The 16,652-nt window shown below is 47.5% G+C and overlaps 1 long non-coding RNA gene across 1 annotated transcript; it reads left to right on the forward strand.

Moving 5' to 3' along the window:
- The first annotated feature begins 1,131 nt into the window (after window positions 1-1,131).
- LOC139082862 (uncharacterized) lies at window positions 1,132-2,389 on the forward strand. The gene is made up of 2 exons (XR_011539192.1): window positions 1,132-1,486; window positions 1,742-2,389. It is a non-coding gene; the product is annotated as an uncharacterized lncRNA (long non-coding RNA).
- Window positions 2,390-16,652: the final 14,263 nt, after the last annotated feature.

Raw genomic sequence — 16,652 nt, forward strand, 5'->3', positions numbered from 1 at the left:
GCCCTTGCCACATGCGGCTGTTATGTAGTTTGCACGTCACCTCTGGGTGGGAAAGAAAGCATTCAACTCACATATGTAAGAGAGACGTCCGTGCAGTAAAGTTCAAGTTAGAAAAAATGTGTGTGTGTGCGTGTGCGTGTGTGTGTGTGCTGGGGGAGAACTCAGCCCTGTAATACTCTGTCTGCAGTCATCCTCTGATCTGTCCTAAGAACCTCACGGGAGAGCCATGGCACAGCTTTGTGTACCTAAAAGACCCAGTGCTTTGCCAGCTCTTGCAGCCCAGGCCATGACGGATGCCTGCCACATAGTCACAGGCTGGAGAAATGCACTCTGCCCATAGTCATGTTGTTACTAAGGGATGCCACCACAAGATGCCATCCTTGGTTTGTCTAAAGCCAGCCTGCCCCCCATGTGGAACACTAGTTTGAGAAGGCTGGCCTGCCTTGTGTTCATTAAGGCAGAGTTGGCATTGTTTTTTCTACAAGCTCTTAAGTAAGCACGTAAATCTATACTTTGGAGGGAGAAAAGTATGGTCTTTGGGGAGAAACGTGAAAGGGAGGGAGGGAGGGAGAGAGAGAGACTCTCAATGAATTGAACAGATGAGTCCAATCTAAGAAAAGCAAACCCCCCAAAATTAACGAAGATGAAAAAATTCTCAAGGATGGGCGCCCACCATTCACAGCAGTCTCGAACATTCTGGAAATGGCCAATAGATCCCTGGTACCTTATTTAACATAAGCTTTATTTATTTTTTAAACCTAGCTTGTATTTTTCACAGTGCAACTTAAATAGATACACATAACTTATGCCTTTAAGGAACTCAAATAGAAAACCCAAACAAACTAAACCTATACAAACCAATAAAATGAATTTTAATCATCTAAGTTTAAAGTCGACGGCTGAGGGTCGCGCCCATGTCATGCAGGGTGTTAATATATGTTGACGATCACTTTGGTGTGTGTGTATGTGTGTATGTGTAAGAGTGACGTCAAACTCGTACAGTGGGAATCAGTGATGTCTGAGTTGACCATAGAACCTACAACAGAATATTCTAGATTGTGCAGGCTACTGCCTCACAGTGGATGACGTGGCCGACTCACAACTGTTATTTGTCTGAACTCCCAGGAGACCTCCCTTAAATCGAGCCTGAGTCTTTGAACAATAGCAGAGCACTTTACCCAGACCCACAGAGTGGACAGCCATTTGCTGAGCTCCAGGCTGTCCACGCGGGTCTGCCTGCTGGGAAAAAGCAAGTTCCTGGGAGTCAGTTGGAGGTCAGGCTCCCTGCTTCACCCTCACCGAATCAGGTCTCCTTGCTTGGACGGATGACACATGAGGTGGGAGTGTATTTTTTTCCGTCAGTGAGAATTTTTTTCTGAAGAAAAATGCATAATAAATTATACGTTTGATGAGAATGCTGGCAAGCTCTCTTTTCACGTGTCAAGCTTCTTCGGCCGACAGTCCTTGTGAAGTTAGAGACCAGGAGGTGAGTTCCACCTTCCAGAAGGTGCAGTGAGGAGGGAGTTAGTTTTGTATCTAGGTCAAGTCACTGACTCAAGCTGGTTTTGGAGGCAGCCTCTCCCGTAGTCACAGGGCATGTGGCCCCTTAATCTCAACCGCCACCTGGCATGTGCCAGCTGCCCAGCATGCACCTACAACTCTGCAATGAGCATCTGTGAATACCTGTTCCAGTGTTCTGTGAATTCACCCGTATTTCTGGGTCTTTTTGTCCCTGCCGCAGGTTAACCCCCTTCCTCCTCGCCAGACTTGAAGAGGTGTTTCTGCTCCACACCTGTGAGAGTCTTGCTGGGCCCAAAGGAGGGTGTGACTCTGTTAAACTGTTCGTGAAGTTCCAGGAGTGGCTGATGCGCCTGGATTGTGACTGAGGGGCCAGTGGCACCTTCCATCCGACACGAATTCCAAGAATTTCCACTGCTGGCACCCAGGCTGGGAGGAGCAGCTGCATCTGCCGCCAGGAATGTGGGGCCTAGAGACACCAAGCCCAGGAATGCCTCCCTGGGGCCCGAAGCTTCCGTTCCAGAAAATCCTGAGGACTCCTCGCTCTCTGTTTCCTTCCTTCTCCCTGAGTGTGAAGCCAGCCCAAGCCGCCCTTGAGATTTTCTGGAGGGGAAATCCTAGAGAGTTAGGTTTAAAACAGAGCTCAGCAGCCATGGGGATTCTACCAACAGGCGCCATCCTCAGCGGGGTGGGCTTCGGTGGGTCACCTGCCCTCTGTGGTCCTCACAGAGTGACAGCCCCAGCTCCTCGAGCTGTCGACTCATTTTCCCAGGTGATGAGGTAAGTTCAGAAACCACATCACCCTCTGGGACACTCAACCATAGTAGAGGCTCTGACAAGCTCTGCAATAAAAAACACTCACTTTTTTAGGTAGGGGTTCACCAAACTTATTTGGCCAAAAAACTTTCTTTTAGAAGTAACTCTTAACATAATTTCAGTGAATCGGTTTTCTATGGAACACGTATTGTAAATGTTGGTCTGGGCATTATCTCTGAGGACCCCTCAGCTTTCAGAGCGTCCCTCTTTAAACCTCAGGTGGCTTAGTTTATCAAAACCTCTCCTGAGGGCAGGTGTAAGGGAAGAGGGAGGAGAGAGAAGCTCTGAGCTCGGAGGGAGGGGGCTGGGGGGTGGGGGGAAGGGGAGGCAGGTCGGGGGGTGTGCGTATGTGTGTGAGGGAGAGACAGAGGGAGAGACCTGGTGAGGGATAGAAGTAGCCAGTGATCAAGAGGGACAGGAAGATCGCAAAGAGACACAAAAAGAGAGAGAGGGAGAGTGGGAGGGAGAGAGAGAAGGAGAGGGCTGGGGGTTGGGGGGGGAGCTGTGTGCCATCTGGGTGATGGTGAAGAGGACCTTCCTCCTTGGAGTGACTCTTCCTCTGGGCCCATCAGTGATTAATCCCTGTCCTGCCACCCTGGGGGGCTTGTGCAGGAGCCAGCGCAGGTGCCCGGGTACACTCGGAGAAGGCCTCCAGGAAAGGAGCTTCATGAATCATTGACTGGCCTTCCATTGTGCTGGAACCAGCTGGGGCCGGTGTCCATGCCAAGCTCCTGGAGCTGTGGGCAAAGGTGGTGCAGGCTGGGGGTGAGCCCGAGCTGAGCCGCATCTCACCCAGGGCCTCTGGAAACAGGCCAATCCAGGGAGGCCAGGACGGGCCCCCACACCAGGGCTCCCTTGACACTGGAGCAGGGCGGCAGCCCGTGGAAGGGGAATGAGCCCTGGGCTGGGAGTTGGGGCCCAGAGTTCTAGGCCTGTCTCTGCCACTGACTTATTGTGGCACCTTGGACCAGTCCCTTCTCCTCTCCATGCCTCAGTTTCACCATCCAGACAATGGGGATTGAATTTGAGAGACTGGAAAGGCCCTCCCAGGTCTAGGATTTTGCTCAAAAGCCTTTCAAAACTCAAGCCTGGAAGCTTCTCCCCGTGTGCTGGCCTTGGGGGTTTATCATTCACACTTCAGCTCACATCTCTGCAGCTCTGTCCTAAGGCCCCCTGGGCTCTGAGCTTGCTCAGCTTTGCTGTGGGGGACACACACAGGGATTGAGGCCTTGGGCCTCTCCTCGGAAGCTCCAGGATGGTTGGGGAGATCCGACATCCTCTGCGGCCAGGATTGAGTCTGTCTCCCGCTGGAAGGTACAGGCCTGCCCTGGACATGGGGAAGCTGCTGCACCTGCTGTCTGTCCTCCCCACTTGCCTGCTGTGCTGTGGGACGCTGGGACCCCTCCCCTGACTTAGTTTCCCTAGCACAGTGCTGGGAGGAAGGCCTGCAGTGGGTCCCTGCAGGCTCTCACTGAGGCCAGGACCCCGGCGCCCTCATTCCCCCATCTCTGCCTGGTCGCAGCCCCCTGCCCACGGGAGGAGGAGGTCTATGGCAACACTCACAGGCCTGGCCCTCATACCACACACCCTGGGGCTCATCCAGGTGGAATCACCATCCGGGTGCCTCAGCCCAACTCTCAGGGAAGCCAGCGAGGCCCCTTCCCAGGGCTTAGCACTCCCAGGGGGGCCTGTTTCCAGAGCCCTGCCTGCATGCCCACATCTCTCCTTCCCTCCTCCTGTGGGCTGCTAATCCCTTGTGGGCCCTGCAGGGCGGGTGCTGGGGCTTAGTGGGTGGAGGAGGTTGTCAGATGGGGGTGCGTGGGGCTCCTTAGCAGGCCAGGCTGGGAGTAGAAGCTGCCTGTTTGCTTCGGTGTCCTGGGACAGCTGTGTCTACATGTGGGGACTGTGGGGACCTGGGTGTGATGATGCTAGGAAGCCAGAGAAGAGTGGAGGTGACAGGGAATCGGTCAAAAACCCCACGCCTCCCCCACGCTCCCCAATCAAAGAGCTGGGAAAATGGAGGCCAGAGAGAAGGGACCTGCCCTAAATCACCTGGGGGCTCCCTGTGCGCTGGGACTCGAGCCCGGTCTGCTGCCCCTAGCTTGCTCGGGCCCTCATCTCGGGTTGCATTTCACTGAGGCCATTTCTTTTCTCAGCCTTTCCCTGTCCCTGTGGGGCAGCCCTAACCCATCTCTGCAAAGGCCTTCACCGCCCCAGAACTGCCCTGGGCACAGGCTCACTTGACACCTTGCTCTGATCACCGCCCTCCCCCCGCCCGCCTGTCCACCTCCACCGATGACAGGGGTGAGGGAACACTCACTGGTGAAAGAGAAGAGAGGGGAGTGGGGTCCAGGGCACCCAGGGCTTGCAGGCTGGACCCCAAGGGGTGGCCAGGGGTGCTGTTTCCCCAGGCACCATGTGGAGGGGCCATGGGGCAGGCAGAGAAGTAGGGAGCACGGCTGGAGGAGCTGCAGGGGAGGAGGCTGGCCTGCGCGCTCCGAACAGATTCATTAGGCTCCAGGCTCTTGGTGCCTGGGAATTTCAGGGTGTATCTGGGCTTTGGAGATTGGGGCTCCCGGGCTGGGGTCAAAAGGGAGGCTGGAGCCCTCAGAGTGGTCAGTGAAGGGACAAGGGGATCCCCATTTGCAATGTCCTGCCACACGTTTAGCACGGAGCAGGAACCTCATGTATATCACTTCGCTTGATACTCATAAACGAGCTGAGAGTTAGGGAGTCACTGGTTCATTCATCAGAGAAACATTTATTCAGCTCCTCCTATGTGTCAAGCACTATCCTGGGCAGTGGGTATTGAACAAAACAGACAATGCTTATGTTTTATAGACAAAGAAACTATAAATCAGAGAGATTAGACAACCAATTCAAAGTTGCACAGCGAGGAAGGGCAGAGCTAGGATTCAGAGCCATGATCTGGGACTGAGTTCTATTCCTTTTTCCATTGGGGTGGGTAGAAAGGCAGTGAGGTGAAATAGAGAGAACTTCAGAATGCCTTGCTGTGTGAATGACGGCAAATCATTTCCTCTCTCTGGGCCTAAATTTCCTCAGTTGTCTTTGAGGGGCTTGGCCAAGTAGTCTGGAATTGCTCCTGGGGGCAACAACAGAAATTAAACATTTAAATGGGAACAACTACTGATTCTTGAGCAAATTCTATGCATCAGGCCCCGCGATGGCCATGGGGAGCCCCTGACGGCTCCTGAGTAAGGAGAGGGACCCCGCAGAGCATCCTTGAACTCTGCTTGGCTCTGGGCGCCTCCCAGTTCCCTGGGACCTCTGGTCCTTGGGTTATCAGGGGAAGCAGCTGAAGCTTTGGACAAACAGTCCAGGCGGGCAGGGACACAAGGACATATGGTTTATAAATAAGGGGGCTGGGTGGGGCCGAGATGGTTCGGGTGGGGAGGGTGAGGATCGAGCTGCAGGGAGAGGCCAGGAGTTGGCCTCAGGGGACATCCAGCCCCTCCTTGCACTCACCATCCCTTCCCACCAGGGGCAGGCCCTGCTCAGATCAGAACTGAGCACCAGCACCCCTGTGCCAGCCCCAGGCTCAGCAACTCTGAGGGAGGCCTGAAGGAGCGGGAGCTCCGGCCCAGCCCCCAGGTGCTCCCAGAGGAGCCCAGGGCCGCCTCCTCCATGGGTCTTCCAGGCTTGGGCCAGCTATCTGACTACAGGCCACCCCACTATGCAAATGGAAGCACAGGATCATCAGTGCTAGGTGCCCAGAGAAGACAGGGGTGGGCAACTGGGTAGGTGGAGGGGAGGAGGGGAGGGATTTTACCTGGGGAAGGGGCCAGCTGGTTGGGACATCTGCATGTCACCTGGAACACAGTGGCAGCCTCCTTTCCCACCTCTCCCAGTACACTTTAAATTTTCTATTACCTTAACAAATAACACACTTATACAATAACACATGTAGCTTGGCAGAGAGGTTTAGACCATGGGCTCTGGACTCAGACTGCGGCGGGTAGAATCCGGGGTCTCGTATCAGCTGTGTGATCTCCGACTAATGGTGCCTCAGTTTCCTCATCTGTAAATGGGGCCCTGCCTCATGGAGCTGTGGTGAGGATTAAAGGGCTCATGTATGTAATGCGCTTATGAAAGGGCCTGGCACGGAGTCAGCTCCATGTAAGTGTTAATTATTACAGAGGTAAATTATAAAGTTGAGTGAAATAACAAATAATAAATACCCATGAGCCTGTCACTCAACCAAAGACGTGGAACATTTCCAGTAATTTACATCTAGCTCTGTGCACCTGCCTATGCCCTGAAGACCCCTTAGAGGTATCTAATATCCTGAATTTTGTGTTTATCATTCCTTTGCTTAAAAGAAAAGATTTTGACCATGTAAGTATACATGCCTAATCAAGCAATTGTTCAATGCTCCTCTTTTTGGGCTTTAAATGAACAGTAGCCTGTTGTGGGTAGCTTTCTGGGATGTTCTGTCCACCTTTGGTTTCAGGCATTCATCCCTCTGGTTCCCTGTGGCAGGGGTTTGTTTACTGTGGGGAACTTGCCACCACTGGTTTCTCCTGGCCACTCTTGCCCACTCCTGACCACTGGCCACGCTGTGCCTGGTGGCCCCAGCCTTGAGCCTTCCTACCCTACTCCTGCAGCTTCCCTTGGTCCTCGGCAGCCCCCCAGCCCTGGCGTCCCAGCTTTGTCCCTGTCGGACCCAGGGCCACATTCCATTGGCACTGCCCATTCTCCTGTTGCTCTGGGAGGAGTGGCTGGCCAAGTAGCACCCTAGCTTTGCTTCTGACCGGCTGTGCGACCCTGGGGAGGTCTCCCGCCCTCTTTGGGTCTCTGTCTCCCCACTTGTGGGGAGAGGAGGTGAACTGGCGATCCTTCCTCTGCCTGGAGGTGGTGCTTGCCTCATCCGGAAGGTCCAGGGAGTGTGTGCAAGGTGGCACAGTGATGTGGGGTGCAGCCCTGCTCTGCCCTCTCACAGGAGCGGGGGGACACCATTCTGCATGATGCTCTCCCAGCGCTCTGGGGCTGCTGCTCCTGGCACATTGAATTGTTGCGTAAAAACGTCTTCAACACCAAAACAAGCCACCGACATTCTGAATCAGACTCCTACAGTGAATTATAGCACGCAACTCGGGCCACAGACAGCACGCGGGCTGGGAGCCTGGAGACCCGGGTCCCAGTCCTGACTCAGAGGACAATTTCCCATGAGACCTTGGGAGCCTCAGTTTCTCCTTCTGCAAAATAAGGACATTGATCCACGCTGGGCGCACGCGAGGGACGGCTGGGTCTCGATCCCTCCCAGGTAGCCCCTCTCATCAGGCCTGGCTACAGAAAGCCCGTTCCAGGAGAAGGAGGGCAAAGTCTAGGGAGAAGTTTAAAGTTTATAAAGAAATGAGTTCTCCATGCACAAATCAAAGCACGGTCTTCGGTAGGAGGAAAACAAAGTGTCACACTGTTCTCACATTGCCTGGCTGAAGGCCAGTGCTCCTCCTGCACCCCTGCCCGTCTGCACCTGGCCCTGCCCCACCCTGCCCTGTGCCTCATTCAGCAGGTGCTCCTTCGGGGCCACGATTCTGCTTCAGCAAAAAATCACTTTGGGACTGTGAGATTGACCTGAAGGCCTTTTAACAGAAGCTGATTTGCCATTCAGAGCCCAAAGAATCTAAACATCATCATTCATGGTACCCCAAGAAAACTCGGCCCTGGCCCTCTTCCTGATCCTGACCCTAGCCGGAGGCTGAGCCCGGCCCGGGCCCCAGACTGACCCCTGAGGTTGACCCCCAAACTGAGCCTCAACCCTAGTCCAAATGAGACCCCCAAGAGATCACAGGCTGAGCTCCTGAGCCGAGCTTGAATTCTCACCCGGCCCTATGCAGTGGCGGGTCACGGGCCCCTGTGACAGCCTCCTGTGGCTCCAGGCAGCCAGCCCCCTGTGGAGCGCCAGCTAAGCAGGGTGCCTTCTCAGAGGGCCAAGGATGGGACTTCGGTCTGAAGGGATCCACTCTGAGGCCCCAGGGCCCCTGTGTTCCTGCCGGTGAGGGAAGGACAGAGTCAGGAACAGGACGAGGGGCTGAAACCCAGCCTGGGATAGGGCTGGCTCTGGACTTGCCCTGAGTGCCACTGCCTCAGCCCACCCCTGCAAGGGAGATCCGGGCCAAACATCCAGAAATAGCTTCTTCCCGAGACCTGCCCACCAGCTTCAAGACCCCGGCCGCGGGTACAGGCATGCCCGGAGCCACCCAAGACGGAGGGCTGCTTTCCCACGTTGCCCCGCCAGCCTAACATCAGGAGGACGCAGCATCACCACCAGGAGGCACCAAACGCTGGCGGGACCCGAAAGCCTCCGCGGCTCGGTGCTGCGCATTGTGCTGCGGCCAGAGGGCTCTCTTGAGGACTATTTGTCCCTGCCCTCGGAACCCCGCTGCTTGTGGGGCGGACACCTTAGACCCCGAATTCTCCAATACCCGCCCGGGGGCAGGGAAAGACTAAACGCCAGCTTCTGCTGTCTTTGAAATTTAATATTAATTGTACAAGTAGTGCACGAATACATTTTTCTTAAAAACTGGAATATTGGAGTTAAAATGAATGCCCCATTCGACCATTCTCCACATTCCATCCCCTGTCCCCTTCCTCTTTTCCCCATTTTTATGATTTTGATGTGGGGACTTCCAGACATTAAAAAATACATTTGTATACACAAGTATAGTTTTTTTAATTAAAAGAAATAAATTTTGCAACTTGGTTTTTTCTACTAAAAGTCTGTATATTTTAAATTAGCTTTATTGAGGAATAGTTTTTCATAGAATAAAGTTCACCAATTTACGTTTACAATTTGGTGAGTTTTAAATGAGTGCATAGTGTAATGGCCATCCTAATCGCCCTATAGAAATTTCCAACGTTCCCGGCTGTCCCTTTGCAGTCAATTCACAGCCCTCACCCTGGGCTCCAGCAACCTTTGATCTGTTTTCTGTTGCTATAGTTTTACTTTTTCTGGAATTTCATATACATGGATCATACTGTGTGGAGTTTTTCAGTCTGACTTCTGTCGCTTAGCTGAATGCTTCTGAGATTCATTCAAGTAGCTGCATGTGAGTGTCTGTTCCTTTTTATTACTAAGTAACATTCCGTTACATGCATGTAGCATAATTTGCTTATCCATTCATCAGTGAGGGACATTTGGGGTGTTTCCAGATTTGGGCTATTATGAATAAAGCTCGTACGAACATTTGGGTACAAGTCTTTGCATGAGCGTGTGTTTTCGTTTCTCTTGGGTAAATATTTAGAAGTAGGATTATTGGGTTGCATGTATGTCTAACTTTATATCCAACTGCCAAACTGTTTTCTAGAGAAGCTGCGCCGTTCTGTGCTTCCGCCAGCAACATGTGAGAGTCCCAGTTGCTCCTCATCCTCACCAAGACTTGTGTTGACAGCTGTTCCACTTTAAGCTCCTCTAGTGGATGTGTGGTGGTATCTCGTGGTGAAATTCATGTTTCCATAATGGCTAATGGTGCTGAGTAACTTTAAATGTGCTTATTTGCCATGCATATCTTCTTTGGTTAAGTGACTATTCAAATCTTAACCATTCTTTTAAAATCAGGTTGTTTCCTTATTATGAAGTTGTGGTAATTCTTTGTATATTCTAGGTTCAAGTCCTTTATAAGATATAGGTTTTAGAAATATTTTCTCTCATTTAGGGGTTTGCTTTTTGTTTTCTTAGTTTCACTGTGTCTTTTTTTAGCTTTTTATTTAAGAATAATTTTATATCTACAGGACAATGCAAAGATAGTACAGAGAGGTCCATAATTTTAACATCTTACATAACCATGGTATAATTATCAAAACTAAGAAATTAACATTACTGCAATGCCACAACCAAACCACAGACTTAATTCAGATTCCCCTGATGTCCTTTTTCTGTTCCAGGAACCACGTCGCGTTTAGTTGTCTCGTCTCCTTGGTCTCCTCTAACCTGTGACAGTTAGGTATTTTGTCCAGTCTCTCTCAATTTGGGTTTGTCAGATGTTTTCTCATCTTTAGCTGGAAGTTACGGGTTTTGGGGAAAAATGCCACATGCACTTCTCATTATACCACATCATGGGGATGTCACATCAACGTGACTTATTACAGGGATGGTGACCTTGATCACTTGGTGTCTGACAGTTACTATTTTTTCCACTGAAAAGTTACTATTTTTTCTCTTTTCTTAAAATAAAAGTTTGAGAGAGATACTTTGAGACTAAGCAAATATCCTGTTTTTTCTTAAACTTTTGCATTCTTTGGTGAATTTACCCGCAGCGAATATTACTGTGTTGTAGTAATGGCGATTTTCTCTGTCCCTCGTTCCATCCACCTTTAATAATTGGAATTATTTTGTAAGGAAGAGTTGTCCATTCTCCATCATTTATTTGTATCAGTGTGAACGCCTGGATATTTGTTTTACTCTTTGGAATATAATTCAATACCATCGCTATTAATTTGGTTGCTCAATGCCAGTCTTGGCCTTTGGGTGTCTTCTAGGTTTGTCCCTGTGTCCTTTGACATGTCCTCATCTTCTCCCTCCCTCCCCACTGCCCTCTCTGTCTTTTCTTCCTTTTTTCTTTGTAACTTACTAGCACCACAAAATGCTCCAGGCTCATCTTGAGTTATTACTGCCCCAGCCCTGGAAACAATAAATACTTCTCCAAATGACCCTGGTTCCTTTAACTGGTGTGGTATTTAGATACCAACATTGAGTGCTAGCTGCTACAAGGGTGTCATTGCTTCCAGGCCCTCTGATGGGCCACAGGTAGAAAATATATGAACATATATAACCACGTACGTGCACATATATATGTATGTATCTACCTACCTATACACCTATCTATGTCTGCCCATCTCTTAAAGGAAAACATCATTTTATGCTAATACCTGTGACTCCAATCCAGCATGTGTGTTCACTCTGGCATTTCTTCTTTAGTTATCTGTAACGTCTTCAGCTCTCATTAACTACAATACCTTTCTTCGGATCTTATTATCTACAATATATTTACTTATTTGTTCCACTCTACTGTACATGTGAAGTATTTTCAGAATGGCTAACTCACACTTAGTGAAAAAGAAATTTACCAAATAGTACAGAATTTGTGTACGGTTCTTTTTATCTTTAGCCTCACAGTATCCAGCAAAATACTGAGGTCAGCTCTTTTCTTCCCCACTCCCTAAGTGTGGTTATGTCCTATATTTATAATACTGTCAGATTCTTTCGTCAGAGTCTACATTACATCCTGAGAACCCCTGACATCTTGGTTGATTTTTAAAAGCATTTTCACACAGTCAAATTCACTTTTTGAGGGGTACAGTTCCATGGGTCTTGACTAATGTATGGAATCATTTTTCCAACACCACATTACAATCCAGGAAAGTTCCTTGGCTCCCCAATTCCCTCGTGCTGTCCCTCTGTAGTCAAACTCTTCTCTCGCTCTCACCCCTGGGGAATTACTGATCTGCTTTCTGCCCCTGTAGCTTTACCTTTCCTAGGATGGCATATAAATGGAATAATATAGTAAGTAGCCTTTGGGTTGGCTTCTTTCTCTCACCTGCCAAAGTAAATTTGAGATTGACCCATAGCGTTGCAGGAATCAGTAGTCTGTCCCATTTCACTGATGAGTAATGTCCTGTTGTGTGAATGCACCACAGTTTGTTTACCATCCATCTGTTGAAGGACATCTCGGTCGTTTCCAGCTTCTGCTGATTGCAAGTAAAGCTGCTATAAACATTTGCATACAGGGGCACACAAGTGTTCAATCACTTGAGTAAATACTAGGAGTAGGATTGATGGTAAGTGCATGTTTAACTTTAAAAGAAACCACTAAGTTGTTTTCCAAAGTGGTTGTACCATCTTACATTCTCACCAGCAGCATATGAAAGTTCCAGTGGCTCTGCATCTTTGCTAGCACTTGGTTTTGTTGGCTTTTAAATCTCAGCCATTTTAATATGTGTGCAGTTTGTGATTTGTAGCATCTGTGGTTTTAATTTGCATTTCCCTCATGACTAATGATGTTGAGCATCTTTTCACATGTTATTTGCCATTTGTATACAGACATACCTAGTTTTATTGCACTTCACTTTATTGCAGTTCCTGGATATTACATTTATTACAAATTGAAGGTTTGTGGCAACAGTGCCTTGAGCAAGTCTATCGGCGCCATTTTTCCAACAGCATTTGCTCATTTCATGTCTCTGTGTCACATTTTGGTAATTTTTGCAATATTTCAGAATTTTTCATTATTATTCTATTTTTTATGGTGATCTGTGATCAGTGATCTTCGATGGTACTATTGTAATTTTTTTGGGGTGCCATGAACAGCGCCCATATAACATAACGAACTTAATCCATAAATGTTTTGTGTATTCTGACTGCTCCACCAACCAGCCATTCCCCGTCTCTCTCTCCTTGGGCCTCCCTATCCCATGAGATGCAACAATATTGGAATTAGGCCAATTAATAACCCTACAATGGCCTCTAAGTGTTCAAATGAAAGGAAGAGTCGCACGTCTCTCACTTTAAATCAAAGGCTAGAAACAATTAAGCTTAGTGAGGAAGGCATTTCAAAAGCTGAGACAGGCTGAAAGCTGGGCCTCTTGTGCCAAACAGTTAGCCAAGTTGTGAATGCAAAGGAAAAGTCCTTGAAGGAAATTAAAGTGCTACTCCAGTGAACACACAAATAATAAGAAACCAAAACAGTCTTATTGCTGATGTGGACAAAGTTTTAATGGTCTGGATAGAAGGTCAAACCAGCCACAACCTTCCCTTCAGCCAAAGCCTAATCCAGAGCAAGGCCCTAACTCTCTTCAACTCTGTGAAGGCTGAGAGAGGTGAGGAAGCTGCAGAAGAAAAGTCTGAAGCTAGCAGAGGTTGGCTCATGAGATTTAAGGAAAGAAGCCATCTCCATAACATAAAATGACAGTGAAGCACCAAGTGCTGATGGAGATGCTGCAGCAAGTTCTCCAGAAGATCTACCTAAGATCATTAATGATGGTGGCCACACTAGACAACAGATTTTCAGTGTAGAATAAACAGACTTCTACTGGAAGAAGATGCCATCTAGGGCTTTCATAGCGAGAGAGGAGAAGTCAGTGCCTGGCTTCAAAGCTCAAAGGACGGGCTGACTCTCTTGTTAGGGGCTCATGCAGCTGGTGACTTTAACTTGAAGCCAATGCTCACTGGCCATTCCAAAAATTCTAGGGCCCTTGAGAACTATGCTATATCTACTCCTCCTGCGCTCTATAATTGGAAAAACAAAGCCTGGATGACAGCACATCTGTTTACAACATGGTTTACTGAATATTTTAAGCCCACTGTTGAGAACCACTGCTCAGAGTTAAAGATTCCTTTCAAAGTATTACTGCTCATTGACAATGTGCCAGGTCTCCCAAGAGCTCTGATGGAGACGTACGATGAGATTGATATTGTTTCCATGGTTGCTAACCCAACATCCACTCTGCAGCCCATGGATCAAGGGGTAATTTCAACTTTCAAGACTTATCATTTAAGAAATACATTTGGTAAGGCTCTAGCTGCCATAGATAGTGATTCCTCTGATGGATCAGGGCAAAGTAAATTGAAAGTCTTCTGGAAAGGATTTGCCATTCTAGATGCCATTAAGAGCATTTGTGATTTATGGGAAGATGTCAAAATATCAACGTGAACGGGAGTTTGGAAGAAGTAGATTCCAACCCTCGTGGATGACTTTGAGGGATTCAAGACTTCAGTGGAGGAAGTAACTGCAGATGTGGTGGAAATAGCAAGAGAACTAGAATTAAAAGTGGAGCCTGAAGATGTGACTGAATGGCTGCAATCTCATGATAAAAATTTAACAGATGAGGATTTGCTTCTTATGGATGAGCAAAGAAAGTGGTTTCTTGAGATGGAATCTACTCCTGGTGAAGATGCTGTGAAGACTGTTGAAATGACAACAAAGGATTTAGAACATTACATAAACTTAGTTGATAAAGCAGTGGCAGGATTTGAAAGGACTGACTCCAGTTTTGAAAGAAGTTCTACTGTGGGTAAAATGCTATCAAATGGCATCACATGCTACAGAGAAATCCTTTGTGAAGGGAAAAGTTAATCGATGCAGCAAACTTCATTGTTGTCTTATTTTAAGAAATTGCCACAGCCACCCCAACCTTCAGCAACCACCCTGATCAGTCAGCAGCCACCAACATTGAGACAAGACCCTCCACTAGCAAAAAGATTACAACTCGCTGAAGGCTCACATGATGGTTAGCATCTTTAGCAATAAAGTTTTTTTTTTTCTTTTGGTGAAGAAGATTGGCCCTGAGCTAACATCTGTTGCCAATCTTCCTCTTTTTGCTTGAGGAAGATTGTCGCTGAGCTAACAGCTGTGCCAATCTTCCTCTATTTTGTATGTGGGATGCTGCCACAGCATGGGTTGATGAGTAGTGCATAGGTCTGTGCCCAGGATCCAAACCCATGAACCCCAGGGCGCTGAAGCAAAGTGTGTGAACCCAACCATTATCCCGCCAGGCCAGGCCCAGCGATAAAGTGTTTTCTAATTAAGGTATGTACCTTGCTTTTTTGATATAATGGTATTGCACACTTAATAAACTATAGTATAATGTAAACGTTATTTTTATATGCACTGGGAAACCAAAAAATTTGCATGATACACTTCGTTGTGATATTCGCTTTATTGTGGTGGTCTGGAACCAAATCCACTTTGAGGTATGCCTCTATTTTCTTTGATGAAGTGTCTGTCCAGCTCTTTTGTCCCTTTTAAAAGTTACGTTGTTTGTTTTCTTATTGTTGAGTTTTGAGTGTTTTCTATGCAGTCATGCACCACGTAACAACATTTCGGTCCAGAACAAACTGCGTATACAGTGGTGGTCCCACAGGATTAGTCGCACACAGCCTGGGTGTGTAGTAGGCTATACCATCTAGGTTTGTGTAAGTGCACTCCATGGTGTGCACACAACGAAGAAATCGCCGAAAGATGCATTTCTCAGAGCATTTCCTCATCATTAAGCAACACATGACTGTATATTGTAGACAGACGTCCTTTATAAGATATGTGGTTTGCAAATATTTTCTCCCCGTCTCTGGCTTGTCTTCTTAATCTCTTTGCAAAGCAAAAATTTTTAATTTTGATAGAGTCTAATTTACCAGGTTACTTTTTTTAAAGGGCAACCTGCTGGTTTTTTTTTTTTTTTTTAAAGATTGGCACCTGAGCTAAAAACTGTTGCCAATCTTCTTTTTTTGTTTTTTCTCCCCAAATCCCCCCAGTACATAGTTGTATGTTGTAGTTGTGGGTCCTTCTAGTTGTGGCATGTGGGACGCTGCCTCATCATGGCCTGATGAGCGGTGCCATGTCGGCGCCCAAGATCTGAACCATCGAAACCTTGGGCCATGAAGTGGAGCTCACGAACTTAACCACTGGGCCACGGGGCCGGCCCCTACAAGGTTTTCTCTCTTATGGTTTGTGCTTTTAGTATCATATGAAACAAGCCTTTCCCAAACCCAACGACATGCAAATTTTTCCCTATGTTTTCTTCTGGGTGATTTATTGTTTTATGTTTAAATTTAGGTCTACGATCTCATTTGAGTCAGTTTGCATAAGTGTGAGGAATGTGTTGAAGTTCATTTTTTTCTTTTGCATATGGATGTTCAATTATTTCAGCACTATTTGTTGAAAAGACTATTTTTTTCCATTGAATTGCCTTCGCACGTTTATAAAAAGCCAGCTGACTATTTTGTGGGCGTCTGTTTCTGACCTCTCTACATTGTTTCGTTGATCTGTATGTCTACCCTTTTGTCAAAACCACGCTATCATGATTACTGTAGAGATATATATATATTTCTTTTTGATCCTATTGTAAACAGAATGGTTTTCTTAATTTGCTTTTCAGATTGTTCATTGTTAGTGTATAGAAAAACAACTGATTTTTGCATGTCGATTTTGTATCCTGCAACTCTGCTGAATTTGTTTATTAACCTGTTTTTGGTGTGTGGATTCTTTAGAATTTTCTATATATAAGATAATGTCATCTGTGAACAGAGATAATTTTTTCCCCTTCCAATTTGGATGCCTTTTATTTCTTTTTCTTGCCTTATTATTCTGGTTAGAACTTCCAGTACTGCGTTGAACAGAAGTGGAGAAAGCGGACATCCTGTCTTGTTCCTCATCTTATCGAAAAAGCTTTCCGTCTTTCACCATTGAGCATGGTGGAACTGTGAGTTTTCATTCACAGCCTTTATCATGTTGGGGAAGCTCCCTTCTATTCTTAGAGTACTGAGTGTTTTTATCTTGAAAGGGTATTAGATTTTGCCAAATGCT

Source organism: Equus przewalskii, chromosome 4, assembly GCF_037783145.1.
Source record: "Equus przewalskii isolate Varuska chromosome 4, EquPr2, whole genome shotgun sequence".
NCBI lineage: Eukaryota > Metazoa > Chordata > Mammalia > Perissodactyla > Equidae > Equus > Equus przewalskii.